General features: G+C 39.8%; 1 pseudogene across 1 annotated transcript; it reads left to right on the top strand.

Moving 5' to 3' along the window:
* Positions 1-798: 798 nt before the first annotated feature.
* LOC144666045 (uncharacterized) lies at positions 799-20589 on the top strand (annotated as a pseudogene). Its single transcript, XR_013573106.1, has 18 exons — positions 799-1942; positions 3352-3912; positions 4478-4734; positions 5618-5779; positions 6506-6616; positions 7631-7772; positions 8127-8269; positions 9380-9549; positions 10310-10441; positions 11558-11746; positions 12232-12340; positions 12857-13102; positions 13805-13944; positions 14855-15073; positions 15680-15934; positions 16713-17073; positions 18018-18167; positions 18615-20589. The product of XR_013573106.1 is annotated as an uncharacterized LOC144666045 (transcript).
* Positions 20590-20970: the final 381 nt, after the last annotated feature.

Raw genomic sequence — 20970 nt, 5'->3', positions numbered from 1 at the left:
TTTTTCTTCGTTATTTTTTTAAATTTATTCATTTTTTTTTTTATTTTTGCACAAAAGTGGGGGGGCTAAAGCCCCCTAGCCCCTCCCTCTGCGCAGTCCCTGCTGGAGTTCAAGGGGCCGGGGTAGCCATGTTGCAATGTCGTCGCCTAGCTAACAGCTGTAAATGTCGCTGTTGTTTTTTATCCTATCGTGTTGCTGACGCATTGTGTCGCTGTCGCATGTCAGTGCTGTAATGATGTCGCTTGTCGCTGTTAAAATTTTCCTGTGTTGCCAGTATTCAGGGTTATGTCGCTTGGCCCTTTTACCCCTTGGAAGGTCTCACAAAAAGGTCTATTACCAGAATGGTATTTTATACCGCATTCCATGCTCAGCCAATAAAATTTGAGCGAAAAACCGTACGGGTGAATCGCGTATTCTCAAATTGGAACTCACCAGAGGTCGCGATTCTTGGTGCCGACAAAAAGGACCTACAACGGCCTCCGAACACGAGTGTGCTGCCACCCAGTATACCGAGATTTACTTTTCCACTTCCCCACCCCTCCCCCCTCGTCCCCTGACTTCCAAATCATATGCTGCCGGGATATGCCAAGTTGGGTGTATAACCTCCTCTGTCAGGATACTCTGTTCTTTCTTTCGATCATCCGGCGCGAAAAAGCTTTAAAAATGCAGCTTATGGGCTCCGTCGCGACATCATCGGCTTTGCAGCGAAAAAATGTCAATCAAATGCAACATGCAACAAGTCATCGTCTCGCGGCTTCTCGCCACTCGTGCGTGTATTCCCATTCAGAGCAAATTAGGAATTTGCAATATATAGCAATCGATGGAAATAAATACATCACTCAATGAGATAACGGGAAGCAATTCTTTTTGACAAAGGAGAGCTGCAATTAAAAGTCAATGTTATTGTGTTTTGAGTTGTTGCTGTGGTGATGTTTACTTCGCTACGCAGGATTTTACTCACGGGCCCGTGAAATGACGTCACGAGCGCAGGTCTCGCGCGACAGAAGTCATATTTCTTTGTGTTATTCCGGCGAGATTTCTGTCAGATTTTTACTGATTTCGTTTTAATTCTGCTATAACGAGCCGCTGTTTGAAGCTTCCTGACAAGAAACGTTTTTAGTTGTACGGAACTCACTTGGATTTGACTTTTATGGTGGGAATTTAACTTGTTTTACATTTTTCGCCAATCGCATCTGTGGGAGACCGGACTCGTCGCTTTATCACTTTGTGGTTTGATCGCAGCTAGATGTTTTGGATCTTGCAACTTTGAGGTTTGACTTGTTAGTCATTTTTTGACAAAATGAGCGCAACTGCACAACTGGAAGATGAAGCACAAAACCTGGCCGATTCCATTGGAGAAGATGGATCGGCCGAACAAGTTCGCGTTCCGAAGAAAGGGAAGGCAAAGAAGAAGGGGAAAGGGAAAAAGCGTAGAGAATCTGTAGAGTCTAAAGACGAAGAAGGCGACAATGAAGAAGAAAGTGCTTCTGGTAAGAAGAAAGGAAAGAAAAAAGCACCACCTAGAGCTCGTGTTTCGTCGGATATTCCGCCAGACGTGGAAGCTTCAAGCGCTAGCGATGGTAAACAGTTGGAATCGAATGTCGAAGCCTTGGCCGTTACTGTGGACGAAGGGCCAAAAGAAACTGTAGTAGAAATACAGGGAGACGAGAAACAGCCCGACGAACTCGAGGAAATTGTTGTGAAGAAAGAATCTACGTTAATCAAGGAGGACAACGTAGCTAAAGAAGGAGCAGATTCCGGCGAGGGTAGCGGAGAAGAGAAGACAGACGAAAAGAAAGACAGTGAAGAAGAATCGAAAGAAACCGGGTCAGAAGTGGAGGGAGCTACAGTGCGAAGAAGAGCAACTTTGTCTGATTTAAGGAGCGAAAGTGTCGACAAAGGGGACGGTGAACAAGCTCCTGTCACAACTGCTGCAACAGAGGTATGAAATTTACCCTGCTTTATAAAATTATAACTTAATTTAAAAGTGTGATATTACCTAATACTCAGGCCGGTCTAAGTAAGGTATGGCTTTTTCCAAAAGACCAGACCTAACTATAACCGGTATGAGATAACATACTCTTTTCACATTCTCATCCTCATCGTCTTCTCCAAGCACCCCCATCCCCTGCCCTTGTTGAATCCACGAGGCACAGTACTAGTGGCCTTAATTAAGGCTGATTTTCACTTGCGTCTGAGTCATAGTCGGGATCATAATCTGAATTATAAGTGTGCTAACGACGTAGTGAAAATCGGAGTAGTTAGCAGAGTCATAACCTTGATGGAACTGGAGTTGGAAGAAACAGAACGTTTCCGTTCTGATTCCGCTTTATGACACTGCCGCTTATGATCCAGTGAAAACTTGACTGATGGCATTGCAAGCCAAAGCCAAGTGGAAGAACAATCCAATCACAGTGCTAGCTCTAAGGCCCTCTGGGTAATTCCTTTCTGCTTGTGATTCCAACAATGTATGTTTCACTGAATCACAAGCGGCAGAGTCATAAGCAGAATCAGAAACTCTGCTTACGTATACGACTCTGTCGGTTTGATTTGCACTCGATCGTAAATCTCTTTGCATCTGATAACTGAAAAGCAGCCTTAATGGTTAGCATGCTATCCAGGGTCGATCCTTGGCCAGAGTAATTACCTTGTGTTGCGTTCTTCCGCTCAACAGCAGTATTACTGAGGCCTTCCAAGGGGGGTAGCCGTGTGGCAATGTCGCATGTTTCTGGGAACCGATGTCGTCTAGCCAACAGCTGAAAAAGTTGCTGTCGTTTTTCCCGCTATTGTGTTGCTGTCGCATTGTGTTGCTGTCGCATTACAGTGCTGTAATGATGTGGCTTGTCACTGTTAAAATGTTCCTGTGTTGCCAGAATTCAGAGTCATGTCGCTTGTCGCTTTTACCCCTTGGAAGGCCTCATTACTCCCACAGTACCTCTCTGTCCATCCAGATGTATAAATGGGTACCAGGACTTTGGGCTCACTTAGGGTGTTTAGTGTGCTGTTAATGGTAAGAGGAAAGGGAGGGGACCTTCTCCACAATATTTAGGTTGTGGTGTTTTGATTTGTCAAGACCCTGTAAAATATTTAGTCACTTGGTATTTTTTGTACCCCATCTGAGATACCGGTAAGTTAATACCTAAGTTTGATTGCCATATTCAAGGTTTTCAATGTTTTTTTTTAACCTGATAATTATAATTACTGGGTTTCATTGTGTTTCATTATTCTGCAGAAAGATTCCACTTATAACCCCTCCCCCCCCCCCTTGCTTAATAGCAAATGGGAATAGTCCCTTGGATATGACTTTTCTTGTAACTTAACATGTAAGTTTTTAATTACTTCAGGAGCTAGAGGCTGGTGAAAGAAGAAGGAATTGCCGAGCATAAGGTTGATATTGAATCAGAAGATAAGCAGACCACTGAAGAGGAAAAAGAAAAAGATACAAAGGAAGATACCAACACAGCCGGTAACGAGGGAGCAGAGTCTGAACAAAAACAAGATGAAGAGAAACCCGAAAAAACTGATGCTGATCAAGCAGAGGAGAAACCAGAAGAAGTTGCCGTAGAGCTGGCTAGTGGTGAAGAACATGTTGCCGTTCCTATCGAGGAAGCGACGAAAACTGAGGATGGGGAGGGAGACGGTCAAAACTGAAAGCACAGAGGGTGGGGAGGGAGAGATCAAAACTGAAAGTACTGAGGGAGGGGAGGGAGAGCCCAGCCAAGAAGAAGCAATGCCAGTGACCAGTGAGACTGTGGTTACCAATGAAACAGAGACGGGTGTGAATTACTCAAAGTATGAGATTGATGACGAGCTTCCGTGGGCGATGTATCGCTCTACTGGACACTCCTCCCCAGAGGAGCCCTGTAGAGGAAGATGATGATTGGCCAGCATCAGATGAAGACGAGGATTATGGTAAGTTACTGAAAGTCATCTTTTTGCTTTATACTGTTCATTTTTTTGTGTAACATAATTGCAGACTTGAATTTTAGGGATAATAGCACTAACTAAATACCGTAAAACAGTTCTAAAGAGCATTTGAGTGGTACTGAGAAGTTTAAAGGTCAGCATGCACAAGGAGACAAGTCCCTATGACAAGTTCCCTGATGTAAACTTGTCAAATTAAGGGACTTGTTACAGGAACTAGTCCTGTGGGACTTATGTCCCTTTGTGTGTGCCGACCTTAAAATTAGGTTTTGTATGGATAACAGTAATTCGTAACTTTTTGTAATTCACATTTGCATTTCTATTTATTTAGTGGAATTTAATGATTTGTAGCTTATGATTTGATAGTAATAACAGTTTTTCTCAGGTGGGAATTCATCATTAATTTCTTCAAAATTTCTTCATCATTTCAGTGGAAAAATTAATAACAAATAATAAGAAGTAATTTAGGTTTTTAAATTACTAATACAAGCAATCCCAAAAGTAGCATTTAATTCATTTCTCTCATTTCATAATTCTTTCTATCTCACAATAGTGCCTCCTAAGAATGAGGACCTTCCAGACCTCGACATGCTTATGGGAACATTAGACGGGGGAGAATCTGAACTGGAGACGACTGCTTCACCCCCGCCTCTTGTCCTCCCTGAGGAAAAGCATGCCAAGCAGAGACGTATTGAGGAACTAAAGCAGGGTCTTGCTAATGAGCCAATCGACCTTTATGATGAAGAGTTTGAAAAACGGATGGAGGAGGAAATTCTTATGATTGGAAATATTTCACTGGAGATGGTTCAGGTATGACTTGAATAATTTATATACCTTTTTTGCCTGACTGAGAGGGCCAAAAACTACAAGCCTTCAATTTATATTTAGAGAGGTACCACATCACTTACTAGCCATTTTCGTGCCAGGTCCGACTATTCAGGTTTGAGTCGCCAATTTGAAAAATGTGGGTTTTTCAGGAGGGAGGAAACCAAGAACCCAGAGAAAGTCGAGTCTTACTTCACAATTTTAGTCGCCTACGACACTCGGTTCCGGAATTTAGTCGCCAGCGTCTTACCTCAGAGGGTTGTAACTTATTAAAGCGTTCAATCACAGAGCTGCAACGCCAGTGTAATAAATTGTTTTCTAACATTAAAAGTGTATATGACATTTGGTGGGAAAATAATTTCTAGCTAACTTGAAAGGCCTTTCGAAATACCTCAGAAGAATGGCATTTTTCTTTTCGAAACTCATATCTTCTAGATTTCAGAATTTTCTAGAGATATTGACGTTTTTATCCATTATGCAAATTAGTCTCAGTGATGACGGTCACAAGATTTGACTCTACAAAATGGTAAGAATACTGACCACTAAACAATATCTCTCACAAACTATTAAAGCAGCTTTCTTGGACCAGTTCACCACAAATGTCATTCACAAAATGGAGCAAAATGACTGGTATCTTAATTCTCCACATCATATCCATACACATAACCAATATCAAACAGGTAATGAGAATCATGAAAATAATTCCAACAGGGAAGTTGTCTTGCTGTTAACTAAATTCTCTCAACTTGCTTTATGAAAAAATGTATGGAGAAAAGAAAGGAGAATTGCTATGCTTATCTCGAAATACTCAAGAATGCAAACACTTTGCTTACTTACACATAATTTTTGTCTTGTTGTTCTTTTATAGGAAGAGGAGCGCCGCCTGCGGGATGAGCATATTGCCTACCAACAACAACAGGCCAAGACACAACGTGAAAGGCAAGAAGACATATTGATGAGAGAAGCTAAAGCTCGGAAGGAGGTCATGAGAGTGATGAGAGAGAAACGCAAGCGTCTACAGCAAAGAGAGGTGAGCTTGTCATATTATTTCACTTGCTTTCTGTTAGATATCAATATAAAACTCAATAGTAAGCCCCCTCTAGTCCACCAGTTATGCGATTGCAGCTCTGCAAACTGAACTGCTGACCGTGTAGCCTGGACCAGGCTCTCAGTTTGTGGGGAAGAGTGTAAAAAGTGGGCGAGCGGAGAAAAGACTGAAGGGACCTTCCCCACAAACTGAGGCTACCATCCGTGATAATTACAACATAAAACTGAAGTGCAGCTTAATCTGGTCATTTGTGACTTAACAACTGTAAACTTTTGACAGTCTCAGGGCTTGTTAAAATAATTTTTCTTTCACTTCAAAGGATAGTACAGGTAACATAGGTCCTATGGAATGACATTCAATCTGACAAAATAATATTTTGGTTGGACATCAGCTAAATATAAAAGGTTTAATTTTACTGTTTATTTGTAAAAAGCCAAGTAAATATTGCTTTGAGGTCACAACTTTCCAAAGGATATCAATTCTGACTACACAAGGGATTTCTCTAAGACTGAGAAATTTGCATTTTCAGAGGTTCGGCCATTGTCCGATGAGGGTGTCTTTATTTTGGAGCTCAACTGATTACTGACTGATATGTTTCAATGTACATTGTTAACTAACCAACTGCAAACATTCCTTGTTTGAAAGTTTATTATTTGTATTTAGTGAATTTTAAATTATTATTTTTTCTGCTTTTGTTGGAAATTTCAGGATCTTATGATGCAGCAAGATCGTCTGATACAGAACAGGATTCACAGAGCATTCCGCAGAGCAGAAGAACAGCTGCTAAAGGCTCTGACAGCAAGAAAAGGAGAAGTGAAGGCAAGTATTGAAGCCAGAACAAAATTGCTGAGAATAAAAGTTAACAAGAATTGATTGATAAGAGTTGAACAGGAGTTTAATACCTCTACTCTGATCAACCAACAGTGCCAGAGAGTCAATGAGAGATGATATGAATGTGTGACAGTTGGCAGCCAAATCATAAGAGCTTGATTAAAAGGCTCAGTTTGTTTTCCAGCATTTGAATAACAAATTGAGTTGTAAGTGAATATTTCACTGAGTGAAACTTGATTTGCAACTGTTTTGATAGACACAGATGCAAACCTACATGTAATTTTCAGGGTACTGTTGTTAAAGTAAACTGCAGTTATGGTCAATAGGAAACTACACTTATGAATCTCACACCATTTTGATGGACTAGCATCCAATCCAGGGGGAAGTATAAGATAATACTCTTAGTCACTTCATGCTACAGAAACCAGGATAAGCACCAGGCTACCTACCTACCGGCATGTACTAAAACCCGAAACAACAAAACGAAACCACCAAAACGAAACGACCAAACAAGCGAAACGACCGAAACGAAACCGCCGAAACAACCGAAACGGCCGAAACGAGCAAAAGGAGACCAAATCACCGAAACAAGCAAACCCCATTACAATTATTGAGAGCTAACCGTAAACAGGCTAACCGGAGTGTATAGTAGGCTAACCTAAGTGAAACGTAGGCTAACCAGAGTGTGTAGTAGGCTAACAGGAGTGTATAGTAGGCTAACCGGGGCTTATAGTAGGCTAATCGGAGTGTATAGTAGGCTAATCGGGGTGTATAGTAGGCTAAACGGGGTGTATAGTACAGTAAATGGCGAAAATCTTGAAGTTTTGCTTGTTTCGGTGATTTCGTTTCGTTTCGGCCGTTTCGGTTGTATCGGCGGTTTCGTTTCAGCGGTTTCGGTTGTTTCGTTTCGTTGTTTCGGGTTTTAGTATATGCCCTACCTACCTACCTACCTACCTACCTACCTACTAAGCATAAGTGATAAACTATGTGATTTCTCTCCAGGCTATGTATGGAGATCTGATGCTGGCTGATGGTCAGTATGGTGGGAGCAAAGGACGCCGCTGGAAAGTAGACTGGAACAGAACACCGCAGCCAATCCAAATCAAGCTCAAGTGTCTAAGAGGCGTTAAGGACAAGTTACCAGGTTGAAACGAATTTCTGCTGCTGTGTACCCACACTCCAATTTTGCCTCACTGATGCACAGTCATCAGAAGGAACAGTGTCTGATATAAACATTCTTAAGAAAAAATCTTGTACAAAGTTTGTTTTCTGGAGGATGCTCTACAACATCTGACTATACGTATGTTTTTTTTTGGAAAAAAAATGTAATTTTTTTTTTTTTTATAGTCATGTACTTAGCTTCAAGATAGCTACCGGTAGTTTCCAGGCATGCAACTCAAACGAGGAAACAAACATTTCAACTAAACAAGCCACCTATACCACTCAGCCACACTACCTTCTCAAATCGTGTAATGATTATTTGTTTGTCTCTTTCAAGCTGGTCGCTATGTCCTTATGGTGTCTTTGTATGATCGTTTGGGTGGCCATGTTCTCAAATGGTCCAATCTGAAGGGCCAGCAATGGGGCGGGGCAACATTGCCACTTCAGCATGATGGAGAGTTCTTTAATATCGAAGTCAAGGTGGGTTTATTAAATGTGGACCCTTGAATGGATTAATAAATCATATTTGACTCTCTTATTTAAAACATCATACTGAGTACCAACACAGGTAATCTGATGAAGTAAATGAAGGGCCATGTCATTAAAGTGCACCTAACCCCCGAAACAATACTTTTAAAATTGATTGTACATGTACATGAGTTAGAGAGTTGAATGGTTAAATATTTCTTCATCTCAATGTTGCGTTTTTAAGTTATGAAGGTTTATTTTTCCAATATGTTAATGAGTATGACGTCTACCCAGTCTTCATTCAATATACAGATTTTGACTCGTTCACACAAGCAGTATTTAAAAAGCATTATCATAATACTCGCAATTTCCGCAATTTTTATTGTAAATTTGGTGTCTGGTAATGGCGAGTAAATAATGATATAAGCAAAACAAGTATGCTTAAAAGCCTGGGTAGACGTCATACTCATTAACATATTGGAAAAATAAACTTTCATAACTTAAAAACGCAACATTGAGATGAATTAACCATTCAACTCTCTAACTCATGTACAATATAAGGGCCATAACCTGTAACACCATGGCTGTGTTCTCTTGGTGTTACGGGTGAAGATGTGGATTGGTGTTATGTTACTCTTGCGTACAGAGCAAAATGCTATGGATGATAACTTTATTGAAATGGCTGCTTAAAAACTTTCTGATTGTGACAGCCCTGTTAAGGTAATTGAAACTTGTAAGATTTAAAGTAATGACAGTTTATTTGCTGTTTGTTCAAAAATGCGACTTGCATTTCTCATTTATGGAAAAGTGCTTTGTACATGTACTAGTTGATTGTAATTTTAGTCAGTGGCTATTTCCATAGAAAGAAGAAAACAAACGTTTGAACAAAGAAACATACTTATAATCAAATGAACAAATGGTATAACTATTGAGCTAACCAACCAATGAAAGAATGAACAAATGAATGGACCAACAAAACATATATTGTTCACTTTTACAGATAGTAAATGCTGTATACGTTTGCTAGTAATGAATAATGGCTTAGTTACCCTGAAGAATAGAATCCTAGCTGCAAAATTTAACTAGATTGTATAACATTTTCTCATTATACTGTATTTCCAGATTGACCAGAGTGTGTTTACAGTGTGTCCATCCAGGCCTGATGTCCGTCCTGGCATGATTCTGGTCTTTGAGTTGTTTATTCTCAGGGGGAGTGTTACAGCTACAGACAGGGTGGTAGGGTGGGGATGTTTTCCTATTTGCGATGGAGAGTTTAACATTGTTGATGGAAAGTAAGTACTGTAAAAGGATGATAAACTTTTTAATAAGTATTTTTTGGCAGCTTTCTGAACTTTCACATTCCTGTATAATAAATGCTGCAGGCTTTACCCTGCTAAATTGCCTGTTCTCTGTTCTGCAGTCTAGCACAATAATAAGCACAAGCATACATAATATAAATGCAAGACAATGTGTAAGCACAAGAAGTCCAATATACAGACCAGTTGAAGAGCTTACAAACAAACAAACAAGGGTTTAGTAAAATATAAAGATAATTTTCTCTTTCATTATGATTAAAGCACAGGCAGGGCACATGTGAGCTGGGGTGATTCAAGCCCAGAAAAAATTCTTTTTCAGATGCTTGTGCTGATGCATTCTTGTTTCCATTATGGATGTAAAAAATACTGATAGTACTAGCTCTACTCACTCAGTATCCAGGGTCCAGGGAGCGGGGGGGGGGGGGGAGGCTTAGCCCTCCCCCCAATATTTCCAAAAAAAAAAAGACTCACTAAGAGAAGAGTCTCTAAAGCCCCCCACTTCAAGTCACTAGTCAGCCCCCCAATTGAAAAAATGTTTCACGGTCTTTGGTATCAAGCCTTTCTGCAACCTCAAAGGTTGACATTTGTGTAATTTTGATTAAAACTAAAAGCCACTGTGGCTGTGTATGTTGCATTGTGCTTGTCATACATCCGAATTCCCTTATGCTTATTCTTCCATTACATACATACATGTAAATCAGGCTTTGAACAGCCACTAATTAAAATTGATTTGCAGGTACAAGGCACCGTTTCTTCGAGGAGACATGGATCCCACCATTGATAAACATGAGAAAATCGAAGAACTTATGGCTGATGATCTTGAAAACTGGTTGTGCAACCTGTATTTTGAGATTGTCAAACTCCCCCGGTAAGACTTCATCAAAATAAATATTTGTTCAAACAGCTAGTTCCAGTTGATTTTTGTGCATTACATAATATTACTACTGACAACGAGAGATACAATGTAGTTATTCTTGATATTCTTGATAGAAGCATTTGTTATTTTATTAGGCAATGGGAATTTATTGTCAAAGTGCAATTAAAAATAGAATATTACTAAGAACCAAATGTTATTGGGTAGGTCAATACTTACATACATACGTACATAGACTTTATTTTCACTCGAATTTTAGAGTAGCTTTAAATATAATATTTATATTGTAGCTAATATCTTCGAGAAAAATAAATAATAATAATAATAATAATAATAATAATAATAATATTAAAAAAGTGTAAATGTAAAATGCAAAATGTGAAGAAAAAAAAATAGTAAATGTAACTATATTTTAAATCTTAGTTAGACAATATTGTAATTCGTAGTTATTCTTAATTATAGCTCAATTCATTTTTATACACTTCCAAGAAGTTTTTATTTTTTTATTTTGTATTTTTATTTCGTGGCGCACCTGAAAACTAGCTGTTTAGCTAAGTGTTGCTGACCACGTTAAATAAAGATTGTATTGTATTGTATTGTAACTAAACAAAAGTCATTCCCTGAATGTTCCTTTTAAACTCTGTAAAGTCACATGTTCTAATACAGTCAGGTAACGCATTCCATTGTTTAGCTGAGAAGTATGAAAATGAATGAAGGCCAAAGCTGGTTGTTCTAGGCTTACAAAGGGACAAAATGTTATTGCCGTGTAGATCGTAACAGGAGGACCAAAGAAAGAACATATTTTTCATGTAAACTGGAAAATGGGGAAAAAACAGGCTTTTATACAAGAATATTAGGAAATTTTGAACACGTTTATTAGCTAATGAGGTGATACTTAACCCTCAGAGTATCTGTCTTCACCCAGGTGTATAAAATATGAGTACTGGCAAATTTAACGCTGCGGGTAACCCTGCAATGGACTAGCAGATCCCATTCAGGGAGGAGTAGAAATACTCCTAGCCTCGTCATGCTGAGAAAAGCAGAAATTATTATGTTTAGAAATTGCCTCTATTTACACGATCATAAAACAGTGTTCCTTTCTTTGTGTAGGTACATGGCTGGCCAGAAGGAGTATGAAGTTGAACTACAGTTTACCTCAGGGATTCTAAGTTACCCATCACGTACAAACATTGATGAAGAGAACATCGACGGAGAGGAACCTATCTTTGGTTCACGAATGGACCTCAAGTCTCAATCTGCATCCAGCAGCCGACGTGGCAGTAAGATCAGTATGATGGGGTGAGTATGTGAATGAGAGCTTTATATGAATTTAAGAGTTCAGTGCAAAAGGGGGGGGGGGTACTCAGTAAGTGATGATTTTACACCAAAAACCAACCACAACATATACAGTACATGCATGTACGAACAAGTTACATACATATCTTATAAACCAAGTGCTAGGGCCATACCCAGGAGAATATCTACCCTTGATCTTGACAGTAAATATCAAGCAAAATGAGGTCCGCACCAAAAAGCCCGGGAGCCAATATTTTAGAATAATGGTCTTGAACAACCTTGGCTAACAGAGCAGTAGAACGTTTACCCGAGCTAATGCTTAGAAATTATTGAAATGGCAAGAAAGCATTCCGATTGGTTGATTCTCTTAACTGTATTTTAGTGTTCCAAAAAACAGTTATCTCAGTTCACAATCTTCCTTATTTTTGTCACCTGTTTGTCTAGACAACAATAAGAATAACCCAAAAATTTTAATTAATTAATTTCAGGTCTAGTTTCTTTGGAAGCACTGTCGCTATTGATACAGCCGTGGAGGAGAAGGAAGGCATGGGTTCTAATCACAATCTCCAAGTGGAAGTCCCGGATGTTAGACGAACAGTGAGTAGCAAGTCAGCTTCACTCAAGTATGGCTGCCCAATCTTATTAGTCAATGGTGGTTATTTTGGGCAGCCATGCACTTAACTGTCTACTTTATTTTTATTCTTACATGTATTGTAACGTTAATTTAATTAATGGGTGCGAATAAAGTTGTTGTTGTTGTTGTTACTGGTCTATGTACACATTAGCTGCATAATATTCTCTCGACTTGACGCTTCCAATATTTCACAAAGAGAGCCAAAACTTTATTCTTTAAGGAGGTTAACGTTGGTACATTTAAAAAAAAAAAATTCAAGTACTCCACCTAAGCCTAAAGTTTTCAAGCTTTTTCATATAGAAATCCATTTCCAACCAATAAGTTCCTGTTATTTGTCGAGCATTTTTCTTCAAGTTTGAACTGGGTTGAGTTTCTCATGACCTTAGGAAGGTGTGGTTGAATGACTCATGTATGTACTGTTTACTGAAACAAAAGCCTTTAGGAGTAGTCAAATACTGATCAGTTTTTTTTTTTTTCAGTCTCTTACCGTCCCCGATCCAAACCTAAGGCAGCGCCGTACCTCATACGTGGACCAGCGCCGCGGGTCAGCCGTGTCCCAGAGACGGGCATCCCGTCCCGTAACTATGCACATGTCCCGCAAAGCGGTAGAGATTGACGCATCAAGCGAGGGAAGCGGAACAGACTACTCTGATGACGAAGTTCTCATGTTAAAAAAAGATGACGGGTTTAGGCCAGTAAAAGGTCAACCAGGCATGTATTACAAGGTACGTGACAAGCAAATATTCTTCCTTTGTTTCTGTGTCGTATTGTACGTGCTGTCGAAGTTCTTGGTACGGTTGTTTAGAAACATGGCGCCACGCCTCGTAATAACTTTAGGAATACTTGTTCAGTATAACACTCTAATTTCAGCTTTCAATACTTGTTTAAGTTTTTGGATTTTTTTGGAAACTTTTCATTTCTTCAACAGAAGTTCTTCCATAACAAGTATAGCCTGCGTAACTGGCGGTTTTGCTGGGGTTAACGCGCTTGCGAGCAAGCGGCGAGGCCGTTACAACGAGTTGCGAACCCGCGAGGGGTTGTCGCGGCTTCGCCGCTTGCTTGCTTGCGCGTTAACCCAACAAAACCGCCAGCTACGCAGGCTATAACAAGCACTGTTTCTTAGTCGACCTATCTATCAAGTGCATGAAATATGAGAGACTTCCGATGAGTATATTTGCCAGTAACATTTCATCTAGTGACCGTAGTGTTTCTACGTTTCGTAGAGACGAGGTACTTTAACAAAATCACGTGCTGATAGATTGCACGTACCGTTGTCTGCTCTCTGATTGGCTGAGAAGTGTGGAAAACCAACAAAACGCGTCTGAATATTTTTAATGGAATTTTAAACGACAAAACTTTAGCAACAATCCATTTACGTATGAATTTCATCGTATAAAACTTTCGTAAGAAAAAATTTTCCATTCCAGAAACATTTGAACAATCCAGTGGACGTTCACGCCAAGAAAATGTTCACCATGCTACCAAAGACACCTCTTATGACACGGAAGAAAAAGAGGAAGAAGTTGACACACTTGGAGGAACTTGAAGAACACACATTCACTGTACAGTAAGTATTGGTCGCTTGCTGCAAAAAATGGCGGGAAAATGGCTGGCTCCCTGTTTCTATTTCTGTGCAGCGGCCAAAAAAGGCGTTAAATGGTTTTTCTTTAAGCCTCACACAGCTTACAGGACGTACAAATGCGAGGTAGCGAGACTTATTTGTTAACCAATCAGCGACCTTACTTTTTTATGGCGGGAAAATGACTGCTGACTGTTTGTCTCTACATCCACGAAAAAATCGGAAAATGGATTTGTTAAAAGCATTGTTTGGTGGGCTTGAAATACCGTATTTATTCGAATAAGCGCCGCCCTCGAATAAGCGCCGCATTTGGGACAAAAAAGTTAATAAGCGCCGCAGTCCCGATGCGGCGCTCGTTCGAGGAATTCCGTTTAACTTAAAACAGCGCTACAATAAACTTGTACATTTCTTTTCATTAAAAGCGTTGTTTTGCAGTTCAGTGATTGTTTTACTGCTCGCCCATTAATTTTCTATCCAACATTCTTACAATACGTAGTTCTCTAAATGTTGTGAAAGCCGCAAACTTTTCCAGGACAGCTAGCTCCACTTCTTTCTTCAGCAAGAGACGAATACTGACAATCAAAGACGCTATTTCATTTCTGTAAAGATAAGATTCTCGGCTGTGTCCACATTTTAAATGCGCCGCCCTCAATAAGCGCCGCCCTCGAATAAGCGCCGCACTTGAGGTGCGAAAAATTATGCGCCGCGGCGCATTCAGTAAATACGGTAGGTAGAAGGCGGGAAATTGTGTGACTTTTTTAACGGGAATTTGATTTCTCTTATGCTAGGAAGCAAGACAAGGAATAAAAAGCCTTAATTTTTGCGGCAACAATGTGACCACACATAATTTGTCGTTTGAATTCGGCTTAATTTTTCCATTTTTCATTCTCACACGTAGGCCTCCTTGGTCCAATAAGGGGCACATCCCTCACTATGGCCGAGAGAAGATGCAGTATGTGGGCCGTCAACTCATGGCTGAGCTGGGCCTGTCTCAGTGGCGGTCCCGTGAGTTTTGGGCCATGTTACTGCTCATTGCCTTCACCTGGTGGATTCGTCTGTATACTCATTATGGCGGACAATGGATTTTCCTGCAAGCTCTGTTAGTGCCGGTCAGCAAGTAAGTGTATACTATTGTCATGTTTGATTCTACTAACTCAAATTTTCATGATAATCCACGAGAATTTTCGTGGTTCGACAGGAAGGTGATGTCAAAATCTCCTAAAATTCTCGTTCTCGATTGATCAGATTTCAGATTTTTAGATATTTTTTAGATTTTTATTATTTTGCACTATTTACAGAAATCATACACCAATTAGATTAAAACATCAGCGAAGAAAATACATAAAAATAAAGATAATATACAATAAAAAGCCAAACTAAGATGTACTCAGTGACCAAAGCAGCTTAGGCCATAACATTTTTTAATATCCATATTTTTGTTCAATATTCGGAACCAAGTGTTTGCGTGACGCCTTGCGTGATGCAAGCACTTTTCGCGTCACGCAATTCGGCTGTACAAGTCTCCTCGCTTTCTTTCCCCAAGCATCGAAATTTGCAGTTAATATCTTTTGTTCGTAGAACAAAATAATACTTTTACAAAGAACGTCCAGCGAGTTATATCATACATGTACAGTGATAACGAAGCGATTTCTGACTCTGTTATACTTCTTCATATACCAGTATCTAAAACTAATCTTTTCTTCTCTCTTTTTGTGAACCCAAGGTACGAGTTCCTCGCCTACACAGTGAACCTTAACTACCAAAACACCCTGTTAAACACAGTGGAGGAGATCGCTATAGTGGTGATAGGACCGTTCTTTAACATTGTCGTGTTCTGTTTGATGGTGATATTCAGCTGGGCAATTCAGCGACTCTTTGGTACATCTCCTAACATCTTCTCACGGTTTATCATGGCGTATGGTATCAATGTACTCCTTGATCCAATCTGGATTCTGATCGTTGATTCCGCGCTAATGAGGTAAGTTCATTGTTTAGAGGAGCTACGTCACGTGGATTTGGTAGATTTTGATCTAAACTGTTCTGAAATTAGGTAGTCAATTTTTAACTCATGAAAAACATCTTTGAACGTCTAAAGGAAGATATAATCGTTGGATGTTGTCCTTTAGTAGCATTTTAAATAAAAATGATAAAAGTTTAATTGAGGCCTTACACTACTGTGAAATGGTATTGAGTGAGGGACTAAGCAAATCTTTTTCAAACACAACATATATTAAAATCGTTTGAAATCCAAGCTTTCGCCGATCTACGGCATATCAACACATCATCATTACGATGCCATTTCCATGATATATATATAAAATTTCGAAGCTTCGCAGTGAATAACTCGCCTGCAACTCATGGTTCCACTTGAGTTTTGAACATTTTACGACGCCATTTCCATGATATATAAGAGTGCAAACAATGGAAAAATGTGGGCGATTATTTTTACGACAACACTGAAAATTTCCAAAAAAACTATTCTCGACTGGCCATGGGAAAAAGGCTATTATTGGTTTGCAAATAGCATAAAGTTGAAAACGAATTTGCATTGCGTTACATGTAACGTTATTTTCATGGTTTATATTATCATGCACCATTGCTCTTGAGGAGTGAGCGCACGAGAATTGTCATAATTGTAAAACCTGCCAGCTTGAGATCTGATCATGTCATTAAAAACATCTTGATCGTTTACTGAATTCTCCGTAGAATATTGTTGTAATGTATGCAAAACATTAAAGATAATTTGCATGTTGTAGGTTTTTGAACGTGGGAGGGGACGTTCCTATAGGAGACGCCTTCAAACTCTACTGGCATTTCTTCCGGTTTGACGGTAATGGCGCTGTGGGGATTGTCCTGACGATCTTTCTGTACGTGGTGACTCTCTTCACTGCGTCTTCTGTGCTGTACATGTACTTCCTGCGGCTTCACAATAACGGTAGACTCATGGATGTGTATCACCGACTCCACGCTCGAGAAGACGAGTTCTTTATTCCCTACGATCTGGAAATCTCCAACGTTGAGCTGAGCTATGTGTCCAAGAAAGCGGAGCAGTGGCGTGGAGAGGAAGGCGAAAGAAGGAAAGTTGCTGTATATGACTACATCTGGGAAGAGGAGCAGGTTTGTGTACCATTTAGCGCGCTTTATTTTTCCCGCGCTTTGTTATACTCGCCGCGTTTCATTCTTACCGCGTTCAAGAGGCGTCAGAGATTTGAACCGAAAAATTCCATACTGATGACGTAGCAGCACCGAAGTCTTTGTAGCATATGTGATTGGTTGTTTCTCGGTTGTGATTTTCCGCGCGCAAGTAACAACTAGTCAGGGGAACTGTAAGGATTCCTGTAGTACTTCGACATCAGACCAAATTCCCGTGCAAGAAACCAACAGAGACAGGAATTTTTTTTGTTCTTTCAAGAAAACTAGCTTTTGTTTTTTGAGGTTGCCGTTTGTGAATCAGGGCGTGACCAACCTCGTTTGATCGACTGGGTTTGACGAAAATGCCGCTCTCTTTTGCAGATGAGAACTGAGAGCATGGAAATTTGCGTCTAAAGTTTTGGTGTCTTCGGAAATTACTTGTTTCATGCAAAGTTGTTCAGGGCTGTATTTTCTGAATATCTTTGCCCTGGTTCGTTGCTACTGTCTTTTCACATTGTGAGTTTTTATGATAACGCCTCTCAGTGACTGGCCTCGAGTTTGCTCGTTTCCATTCTCGTCCCCATAGCCCTTTCGTTTCTCTTAGCCGGCTGAGCCTTGGCACGAGGAAACGAAGGGCTCTGGGGACACAGGATTTCCAGTCCTAGATTCTAGGACTTCCGGTCTTCATGTATGTAGTCATGAAGTTTCAAAAGAATGTATGAGAGAGTCGTTACGTTTACGACTTCCGTTTATAAAATCTTTGTTTCAAACAGCCAATCAAAAAAATTCGAATTAATTCAAAAATCCTATGTCCCCAGAGCCCTCCGTTTTCTCGTGCCAAGCCGGCTAAGAGAAACGAAAGGGCTATGGGGACGAGAATGGGTCGTTTCATTAACATGCTCTGTCTGACCCAGTCCCTTGCTTAATAGATTGACGAATCAGACCTGGGGGCCTCGGACCGAAAGAAGACTGGACACCGTGAGATCACGAGTCACGTGTCTGTTCACACGATCCACCTGGATGGTTTAAGAGAACTGTATCGTCACTTTCTTAGGCTGCCCGATGGCGCTATTGTAGAGGTAAGTGAATTGAATATTTGTTACGAATGATCGTGTCTATTGCACTTATGGTCGATAAAATAAAAGAATAAAGGGACGAACAAAGGAAGGAAAGAGGACGGACTGACTGACTGACTGACTGACTGATTGATTGATTGATTGATTGATTGATTGATTGATTGATTGATTGATTGATTGATTGATTGGTTGATTGATTGATTGATTGATTGATTGATTGATTGCCAACAGAACAGTTAACTAATAGTCCGATCTACCAGACAAACGAATTTGTATTTTAGTGCATGCTCGCAGAATGGTTTACATGATTCTGTAAACTGCGTTAATTGCCGCTTACTGTCTTGCGGTTGAAAGCAGAACAGAATAACTACCACGATCTTCAACAAGATATCTCCAGTATGAAGGAAAAATAATTAACGTATCAAAATATCCTCTCCCTTCCTCCGTTAGGTATTTGGTGAAATGGGCGTTGCCGGCATGGACGAGAGCATCAAACAGGCACTTATAAAAGGCACTACGTACCAGTCCATGGATAGTGCAAGGGGCTCACGGGCAAGCTTAAGAGCGAGATCCCGGGCCGGCTCAGGAATCAGCGAGGCATCTCTTCGGAGACCATCGGTGATGTTAGAAGTTCCCAAGACTGCGCGGTCTCCTTCTCCAGTGTAGGACTAAGTCGGCGCCACGCGGCAAAAGCATCTTAGCTGGTGTAAAGAAATTATCGTATAACTTGTACTTTAACTGTTTTAAAATACGATATCTCGGAAAAGTTTATTTTTATGTTAAGAAAGAAAGAGCCAAAAGAAAAGTCACTTAAATCGTTCACATGACAGAAAAATACCCATTAACAAGTAAAGTAACAAATGTTATAGCCGAGGAAAAAAATTGGGAAAAGTTTTCATTTGACCAATTTCTTGCTTCTCCGTTTAATATTAATACATCTCAGAACTAAGATAAAAGAAATGTATGGAAATTTGTATGAAGAATTTGCTATTTCGAGCTGAAACTTTATTCTTTCTTTGGGAAGAAATGAATATTTTCTCATTCTTAACACCCTAAAGTTTGAAAGCAAATCAAAACAGTTTACAGTGTAAATTGAAAACACTTATTTTTCAGCTGGTTTTTATTCGTGCGCTCCTTCGTTATGTTTGCGTTTTTGAGCACTTTTAGATCGCCCCGGCCCCGGTCGAAGGAAGCCATTGTTAGTCCATATTGGCCATCGCCAGTGCGTGATTGTTTCACGAGTCTTTGGTCGATTGGAGTAACGTTCAGTTCCTTCATAACAATTCTAGTTGCAACAGTAAACCTCCAAATTCTCAGATCTGTTTCCATACATCTTCTACAACATTTCTGTTGAGAATTTAGGTTTTAATCCAAGGTTTATTCGCCATGGTTTACCATTTCTCACGAGAGGACAACCTTGTTCCCAGGAACTCTCTTTCTTTGGGAAGAAGGGAGACCCTGGAAACTAAGCCCTAGGAGGTCCGAGATAAGATGACTTTTCTTTTGTATTTACAGTCACCCTCAAAACCGTCTGTTCTTCACAAACACGAGGGCTTCGTGATTTCACGCTTTTTCGTGTTGATAGTTCATATGTAAATTATAATGGTGATTTTAAACGCACTCGTGACAGTTCAAAAAAATATTTTTACATCAAAAGATTTTAGAAGTGCCTCATATTTTTTATTCTCAGTCTAGGTAGCTAACGTTCTGATTAGCTTAGAACATGTTTTATTCCTTGTCGGCCAAGGCTCCAGTGTAGATAAATTCCACTTCTCATTCAAGACTATTTAATGTTATTTACAGTTACAAGTGTTTGTAAAGTATTTATTTTTAGCCTTATTTTTAATCGCGAAAGATGTTTCTGCTTCTCTCTGTGAAGTGGGCTCATTGGCAACTGATTTTAATAGAAAATTCTGTTTATATTGATTTTTTTTCTAAAGATTTAAAATTTTAAACGTACTCCAAGTCAACCAGCGTGATAAGCCAGAACTCAAAGCAAACACATATTACCGGCTCAAAGTACGGGAAACATATATAACCGCTGCAAAGCGCGGCAAAACATGTTACCCGCTGCAAAGTGCGAGAAAACATGTTACCCGTGCAAAGTGCGGGAAAATCTCGTGTCACACCTCAATCCCAACAGGATTGCTTTTGGTTTTGGCATCTGATTGGCTGAAAAAAACAACAGCTTCGTTCTGATTGGTTACATTATGTTGTGCAGCGTTGTGGTCAGTAAACAACAATACATTTCAAAACTACGCCACATTTTTTGTTAATTCTTAGGGTCTTATTGTAAATAGTTTTTATTGGCATTTCTTAATAGTACAAAAAACGCACCATTCATTACTGATCTGTCTTACTAGATTTGATGTCTTTTTTATTTGATTTATTTCGCCATAATGTTTGTAATAAATACTGAAGACAATCTCGCAGTTTTTGTCATAATTTTAAGTTAACAACCTCAAAGGTCCAGTGTCACAAGTCATTGTGCAATATCCAAATCCGCCGGGCCAGGATGCAGCTTCTAAAAAAGCAAAAGCCTGTGAATTTTATTGTTGATTTGGGTCATTTGAAGCGCTATTGACAATAAAAATCACAAATTTTTACTTTGATATGAGTACACGATGCATGATTTGTATCGTTCATTAAACGTGAATAAGGGCTTAATTTTAACGAGAATTTTTCAGAAGGTATAGGGACCTTTATTCCAGGCTGCATTCTACGTAGGAGTCTTCGGCGTGGGTTTTAAAATTGCGCGGTGTACGATTCTAATCGTCCCTTTCAACAGGCGTACATATGACTTTTA

Source organism: Oculina patagonica, chromosome 9 (assembly GCF_052425735.1).
Source record: "Oculina patagonica isolate OP01 chromosome 9, crgOcupat, whole genome shotgun sequence".
Lineage (NCBI taxonomy): Eukaryota > Metazoa > Cnidaria > Anthozoa > Scleractinia > Oculinidae > Oculina > Oculina patagonica.
This window is presented reverse-complemented; position numbering and strand designations above follow the sequence as displayed.